We start from the raw sequence: 8,555 nt of genomic DNA on the forward strand, positions 1-8,555 counted from the left end.
GCACAAATAGGTTCGAAGAAAAATAACTAAAATAGCTAACACCGTCCAAAAGTTAGTTTTTGTCGGAGAATTAAAAGCGTGCAAAAATTAGGTATTCATATCAGTATAGCGTGATATACGTAGGCAATTGATATCTCAACTAATTCTTGAAATGTATATAATTGGTAAATTGTAAATGCCCATGTAATTAAGTTAAAACTTAATTAAAGAGGGTCAATAAGTTTCATATGGTGTATAGCTAGGTAAAAATCTCATTCGTTACACATGTTATATTAAACACATAGCCATATTAATTGATTTTTAAATTAGACACTCTTTTGCACTGATAACCTATTTATCAATTTATTCAGAAAAAATCATTAACTAACTAATAATGCACCTAATATTGCAATTTAAAATCTTAAAATACAAAATAAAAGACAATAAATACTATTTGTGATTTATATAATTTAAAATGCAACAAGAATGCAAAACAAATAAAGTAAAAATTCCTAAAAATCAGACTAAAATAAAAATAACGAAATTAATGAATTAAAAAATTTAGGAACAATTTGGTAGGGCAAAAATTTCATGCTCACAAGCAATATATCATTTTATAGTGCTCTCAATACCCCTTCTATTTAATTCTACAGACTGCATACCGTTATATGAACACCTATTCCCAACTTAGGCTAGTGCTAGTAGATGATCATATTAAAACTTGCTAGATTCATGCTTTACTTTAAATTACAGCTGCAACACATGAGTCACAAACCTTAGAAGAATTAAATACATCGGATATGTGAAACATCTCTCGGAATCCCATATTTAAAAGTTAAAAACACACATGCAAAATCTAATCCATTCTAATAAAGGACAGAAGTTTCAGTCATAACTAAAAAGAAAAAGAAAAATTGAACAGTCCAAGTGGAAAAACAAGCTTAACCTCAACGGAATAAAAGAAATGGAAAGGAAACAGCTGGAATAAACATATAGAAGTCTGAGTATCGATGAATCATTTGAAGCCTCTACAGGTTGATGTGCTGGACAAAGTAATTCTATTCCAACCTTTATATGCTCTCTGCAAAGAAGATTATACAGGTTATATATATATATAAAGAACTTAATCTACGAAAGAATTTAATAAAATCGTATATACTCACAAAGATTTGGCTAGATAAGGACCTAAGATAACTCCATCTCGCGCATTAACTCACCACTTGCTCGTTACCTCAAGCTTGTCTTCTCCTGTCATTTCTGCAACATATTCCTTAATCTTTAGGGCTGATTCTTCAAGTTGAGGGTTGCCGAACAGTGAGATAGATTTTAGTGAATAAACATCCCCGAAACAGTTCGGGATCTCCATAAGATCATGACAGTTTAGTATATACAATTCCTCGAGCACGGGAAAGGATTCCTCTCCAACCTGCCATTCAGAAAAAGACACCTTATACAATGTTAGCACTTTCAGATTCTCGAAGGTGTCTTCTTCTTCCATGTTCCATACTTTCCCCTGGATGATTGCTTCTTCTAGACGCATGTGTTGAAGGTTGGGTAGTGATCTTGCAATTCCTGACAGTGAATCGGATGTCAGATTAAACCTCGTCAACTTCAGCTTTTTCAAGCTCGAAGGAAAGTGAAAATCACACTGATGTGTATGTTTTCTGGGCCAAGCGCAATAAAAGTATGCGGAAACTTGTTCAAGTTCATTAAGGACATCCAATCTTGGAAAACAAATCTGCTCTGCTGAACAAGGCCACGGTTCTCTAATGCTGAATGTAAGGCTTCGAAGATTGGGAAACCTTTTGAAAATATCCTCTTCGTCTTTTGAATAGAAAAGGTTGAGCCCATATAGTGTTCTCAAATTCTCTAACTTCGAGTCCTCTGCTAACACTGTTGATTCGTTGATGTACGGACCAACGAGAGAGCAACTGTTCATGCTCACATGCCGTAGCTTTGCAAGACTCCAAATTCTAGGTGATAGTACCATCCTTGCTCGACGGTTATACACCACCAGAGTTTATAGATTCCAGAGATTTGAAAATGACCGAGGGAGAGCTTTTGCTTTTGTCTGAATCTTTAAGCACCTCAAATGAACAAGCATGCCTATTTCATTCAGCAAAGAATCTGTCAAACGTATGCCGCGCAGCTCCAAACTTTAAAGAAGCCTCAAGTGTTTTAAGTGACCGTTGTTGGAAAGATCACTCTGCTTCCCATTTACCTTCAAAGATAGGAGGTGTTTAACATGAGGATTTTCCTTTTCTGAATTGAACAGGCAAAAATTTTTATTGGAATGATGCAGATCATGTTGATCATAATGAATGATCATTCCACGTGGCATCAGATCTGAAGAAGAAGACGGAGCACTTGAACTTATGAATTCAAACAACTTCTCTTTTCTAGCTTTTTCCAAACAAAAATCATGCACAAGATCATGAATTTGGAAGCTTGGGTCCATGCCTGTCACATTGAAAGCTATTACCAAGCTACTGGAAATTAACTCATCCAAATAAACCTTTGTTACTTCTTCCGCACTCTTCATTACAGTTTGTTCCACAACTCCTTGAGCACTCCATAAATCTGTCAATTCAGAGATTCTAAAATATGTGTCCTTTGGATAGCTTGCAAGGTAAAGCAAGCACGGCTTTAGGTGATCTGGTAAATGGTCATAACTTAATTGTATAACCATATTATCTTCCTCTTCATTCTTAAAATTATAGGATTTGAAATTATGTAGAACTTCAAGCCACAAAGCCTTTTCCTTTTCTATCTTTGTGATGACTCCACCAATCATATCAAGCATCAAAGGAATCCCTTCACACTTTCGGGCTATTTCTTCTCCAACATCTTTTAGTTCATCAGGGCACTTTTTTCTCCGAATATTCTTTTCTCTAAAAACTCCCAACTTTCTTCTGGTCTTAGCAATCGAAGATTAAGAGGCTCATTGTGACGTTTTCCATGCAAAACCACTTCCTCTTTATCCTTAAAAGTGAAGGAATCCAAGTTATTTAGAACTTCAAGCCACAAAACCTTTACCTTTTCCTTCCTTGCAATGATTGCACCGATCATATCAAGTACCAACGGAAGCCCTCTACACCTTTGGGCTATTTCTTTTCCAACATCCAGCAGTTCATATGGGCAATGTTCTTCTCCGAATATCCTTTTCTCTAATAACTCCCAACTTTCTTCTGGTCTTAGAAATCGAAGATTAAGAGGATCACAATGGCGTTTTCCATGCAAGGCCACTTCCTTTACTCGACTTGTTAAAATAACTCTACTTCCTTTCTCAACTTGGGGAAAAGGCATTGTTAGCTCATCCCATGTTGCAGTATCCGACAAGTCATCCAAGACAATGAGGTACCTCCTTCCAAATAGTTTTTTCCGTAGCTTATCAGCAATGTCATCATCTATGTCATCCTCGTTGATTCTTTCTGTCAAACCAATAACTTGATTAAAAATTTTCTGCAGCAACTTGTTAACATTAAGTTCATGGTCGACTGTGCACCAAGCACGAACGTCAAAATGATCAACAACTAGCTTATCATTATATACTTTGTAAGCTAAAGTAGTTTTTCCAAGCCCCGGCATACCAATAATGGAAATGACATCTATCTCAGCTGGTCCACTAGTGAGCTTCCTAATCATCCAGTCTGTCTCCTCCTCAAAACCTACAATTATTTGCCCAATTAGCCTTGTTGACGACTTGCTTTCAACATGCTTGTTGGGAGAGTTTGCAACAAGACCCTTGTTTTTGCAAATCTTCTCTTGTACCTCTTCTTTGATAAGATTGATCTTTTCTACGATATCAGGAAGTAAGAAGATAAGGTGCACGAGACCATGATCTCTCACAAGAATTGACTTCATAGTAAGTTCCACCTTATATGCCAAATCTAGAACGCGATCCCAAAGATCTCTGTTCAATTCTTGCTCATCATTCCCGAAAAACGATCTTATGAATTCTAAGTTTTCTTTTACCAACCCAATTTCTTCCTTTATTAAAGCAACCGAATAAGCATTGGAATTGAGCAAATCATTTAAGTTTCTGAGTAGAAGACTCATGAAGAGTGGTCCATCACTCATGGGGAAGTAGAGTTGAGATAAGTCTACTGGGCCTTTCAAGAAAACATATTTGAGATCTCCCTTCAACAATTCAATGTTTTCCAGCAAGTTCAAACTCGCATTCCTTGTTGTATTCATGTTCTCTCCATTTCTTGAGCTCTCTTCTAAGCTGCAAACAAGAATTGATACCTCTCTGGTAAGTGCTCCGACATGTTCTAAGAGAACAAACAATTCGTCATGATGAATAAAATCCTCGGGCACATCGGTGAGAATAATCAATAAGAACTCTATTACGACATGAATGTTTCGAGCTGAAGTGCTAGCACTAATAACATCAACCATGTGCTCATGTAGATGAATCAGATATTCTCTAAGAATGATGGGAGAGGCTTCCATGTGTTTCTTAATGAAGCGTCCAACTTCTGCTGACTTTGAAGCTTTTAAATTTGTAGAACATATGTGCATAACCTCGAGTTCGACGGGAGTAATCTTCACAAGCAGATGGGCTAGCATGGAATTGACTTGAGGGACATCAAGTTGATCAGCCAAAAGGACAAAACAGAAGTGTCCTACTCTCTCAACCACAAGTAGAAACTGTGCTAAGAGATCTTCAATTGTCTTACGCTCAATGCAACCATTTATTTTCAGCCCATGGAAATCTCTTAAATTGCCGCATACAGTCTGAAGAAGCTCATATAGAGTCATTGATGGGAAAATTAACTCAGAGCGACACTTGTATAGACAGTGGAGATTCACAAGGAGGGTATCCAAAAGTTCAACCAACTGATCCTCAGTGATGGTGGCAATTGATTGTGGATGATGATGTGAGGGTGAGCTGATAAAACTTTTGATATTTTGCAGGACGCAAGGAACGAAATGATTCTTTAATTTAACCAGCATGTCATCTCCGCTCTGATGATCAAAAAGTGGCTGAACCAGATCATGAACCTCATATGATATGCTACATATTTCGGCTTCAAAACCATCCGAATTGAAATAACAAAGCTGTAAGCATGCCGATATAACTGTCAGCTCCAATGCAAGCTTTTCAATTTCATCCATGTCAGGACCAATTTGATCTCGCCCATTCTTTAACCTCTCTATGAAATCTAAAAGAATGACAATGTCCTTGCCAAGTACAGCAGATACCTGTCACAACATCAAATGCGTATAAAATTTTCAATGCCACACATTCACCATGACAAAATTTTTATTCCAAATTAACATAAGTGTAGTGGGCCTTCTTCGAAATAACCTACTGGATAAGCTAAATGTTTGTCATATAGCAAGCTTGTATCACGTTGCCTGTAGTTTTCTTTTCCATTATCTTTGATAGAGGTTCTCAGTTTACCTCATACTTTTGGAAAACCTTTAGGAGGCTTTTTGTACCAACCTAGTTTTCAACACAACTTTTCACTTTCAGACTATCAAGGAAAGTGCATTCTGTGTGCAGATAGGGTAGGTAATGGACGTGAGTTAAACAGCAACTGCATGAATCTCGGAATTCGCAGAGAATCGCAAATTTTAGAGACATTTCAATTTGATTCATAGATTCTAAGAAGACATTTTTTATGGGAAAAAAGTTATAATGATTGACTTAGTTATATTGAAAATGTATTTATGTCAAGTTTTTCGTGAAATTGTTTTGGTTCCGAGATAATTTGATACAACATTCTCAAACAAATATTTTTCCCATTCTTTATGGGATAAATTCGCTTTCAATTCAAACAATTTTAATTCTTCTTTAATAAATACTACTATAAATTATCTTTTATTAAGTTATATTTGTGCTGAACTCGTGGTTCGATTTAAAATTATCTTCTTTTTTTTTTTTGAATTAGGACACAACTTAGAGAGGTAACATGATCTAGAACTTACCATTGAGACAAGTTTCATAATAAACCAGAGGTGGACCTACATTGGGGGAGGGGTAACTGGCACCCGATAGCCTTGACATATATATATCAACTAGGATTGTTATAAAATCATTTTTGCGACGCATTAAACAAGAGAGACAGCTGGATGCACTAGTTGAGCAGCCCGCTGAAGCTCCTTCTCCTCACTTTGTTACTTGTGTTCGAAACCGAACACCAGCAACACTGCTGCTTTTCTTCCTCTTTCTTTTCGTTCAACCCATGTATTTCTCGTGAACCCAACAGTCTCCTCTGTTTATAGAACTGTCTATAAATCTTCTACTACTCCTAGTTATTTAATCCATTAAAAAAAGGGGAAGCGACCGGATTTGCTCTTTTACTATGGTATATAGTGTTGGACTTTAAGCCATTGGGCTTTAAAGTAGAAGAAGTGTGAATTGGAAATGGAGGGAAATAAAATGGAGGGAAATTGAAAATTTGAAGAAGTGAACTTTTGTCTTGCACTTTGTCCCTCATTGGTAAGGGACAACCACATTTGTGTGCTTATATATAGAATTACTTCTTAAAGCTCTTAAAAGGAGTTGAAGAGAATGAACCCTCGCGTCGTCGTCGTCGCTCGGCTCGGCTTTGGATTTGGATTTGTCAATCGATCGATAAGATTATTTTTGGACAAAATTTATTTAATTATTTAATAATTAATTAAATACCAAATCACTGCTGAAAATACGCCAGAATCCTGCTGAAGGTTCAGAGGGCCTCTCTGGCCGCGGTAGAACCGCGGCAGGCAGGTTCAGAAGGCCCCTCTGACCGCGGTTCTGCCGCGACCGCGGTAGAACCGCGGCAGGCAGCGTATTCTTCTGAAAAGGCACCTTTTCCAGACACCTCTTCTGATAATTGCCTATAAATTCTGAGGCAAGGCTCCATTTTCTATATACGAAAAACACTCCAGAACTTCTTTCTTTCTGAATATACTGCATTCTAATTCGCAGTCTCTCTCTCAAATTTGTAAGTGTGATTTTGCTCCGTTCTTTAAGTTCGTTGGTATCCTGCAGTTTGTATTGCCACTGTTGCAGGAAGGTTTATTCCGTCTTATCCTGGGAGGATTTAATCCATTACCTTGGCAACGTCTGAGGGGGTTAAAATTCCTTAAGGGCACACCAGCAAATTGTGGACTCGGAATATTTCTTAAACTCTGCTATTTTTCCAGATTTCTTTAATTCTTCTAACAGTTTTGTTTTTCCTGATTTTGTGTTTTAACACAGTAACGTTGACAAGCTTAAGGAATTTTATTAAACTAACGTTTCTGTGTTGAAACATATATTAAACTGTTATTCATATTTTGTATACTGTTTTGGAGACTAAAACCTTGTTGCTTTCTACTCCAATAATTCTTTTTGTCCGGTTCAAAGTACATAAAAACTTTGCCGAAATAATAAACGTACGGGTTTGAAGTATATAAAAACTTCACCATTGTTACGTGTTGTATGATTGGTTTGATATTCAGTTTGAAGATATCAAAACTTCACTGATTTAACAAAGTTCTGTATTGTTTTCAACTTTACAGAAATATGACGAATGAAAACCAAACTAATGGAAGTGTTGCGGGAACGGGTGCTACTGTTACGAGTGTTGCTGCCTTGTCAAGCCGTTCTACTCCTGCTCATGCTATGGCACCGGCAGAAAAACCCGGAAAGTTTTCCGGTATTGACTTCAAACGCTGGCAAATGAAGATGCTCATCTATCTTACTACGTTGAGTTTGCAACGTTTCATCAAGGAGGATCCTCCGGTCATGGCTGAAAATACTCCGGATGATGAACGACTTGTTGTAACTGAAGCATGGAAACATTCTGATTTCCTGTGCAAAAATTACATTTTGAGTTGTTTGGAAGATGGCTTGTACAATGTCTATAGTGTCATGGAAACTTCAAAAGCGTTATGGAATGCGCTTGAGAAGAAGTACAAGACTGAGGATGCCGGACTTAAGAAGTTCGTGGCTGCTAGGTTCTTGGATTTCAAGATGATTGACACTAGGTCGGTCATAACTTAAGTCCAAGAACTACAAGTCATTGTACATGACCTCCTTGCTGAAGGTATGACCCAAATCAATAATTTTATTAATAAGATTTATCTTATTATTAATAATGAATTTGTTGCTGAAGGTATGGTCATAAATGAGGCCTTTCAAGTCGCTGCTTTCATTGAGAAGTTACCACCGCTGTGGAAGGATTTTAAGAACTATCTTAAACACAAACGGAAGGAAATGACACTAGAAGACTTGATTGTTCGTTTGAGGATAGAATAGGACAACAAAAATGCTGAAAAGAAGTCACGTGGACACTCGACAATAATGGGGGCAAACATTGTTGAGGAGGCACCACAAAATAAGAAGAGGAAGAAAGCTTCTGGACCAAAGAATTACCCAAGTAAGAAGAAGTTCAAGGGTAATTGCCACAACTGTGGAAAAACTGGGCATAAGGCAGTGGATTGTCGTGCGCCAAAGAATGATAAGAAGAAAAAGAATCAAGCCAACATGGTTGAAGATGAAATGGAAGACTTGTGTGCCATGTTGTCTGAATGCAACTTGGTAGGAAATCCGAAAGAATGGTGGATAGATTCTGGAGCCACCCGGCCATGTTTGTGCT

At 37.3% G+C, this 8,555-nt stretch overlaps 1 pseudogene; it reads right to left on the reverse strand.

The window, feature by feature from the left end:
• LOC109233031 overlaps positions 689-8,555 on the reverse strand; it is a 14,542-nt pseudogene continuing 6,675 nt past the window's right edge.

The sequence above is a fragment of the Nicotiana attenuata genome, chromosome 10, assembly GCF_001879085.1.
Source record: "Nicotiana attenuata strain UT chromosome 10, NIATTr2, whole genome shotgun sequence".
NCBI classification, from domain to species: domain Eukaryota; kingdom Viridiplantae; phylum Streptophyta; class Magnoliopsida; order Solanales; family Solanaceae; genus Nicotiana; species Nicotiana attenuata.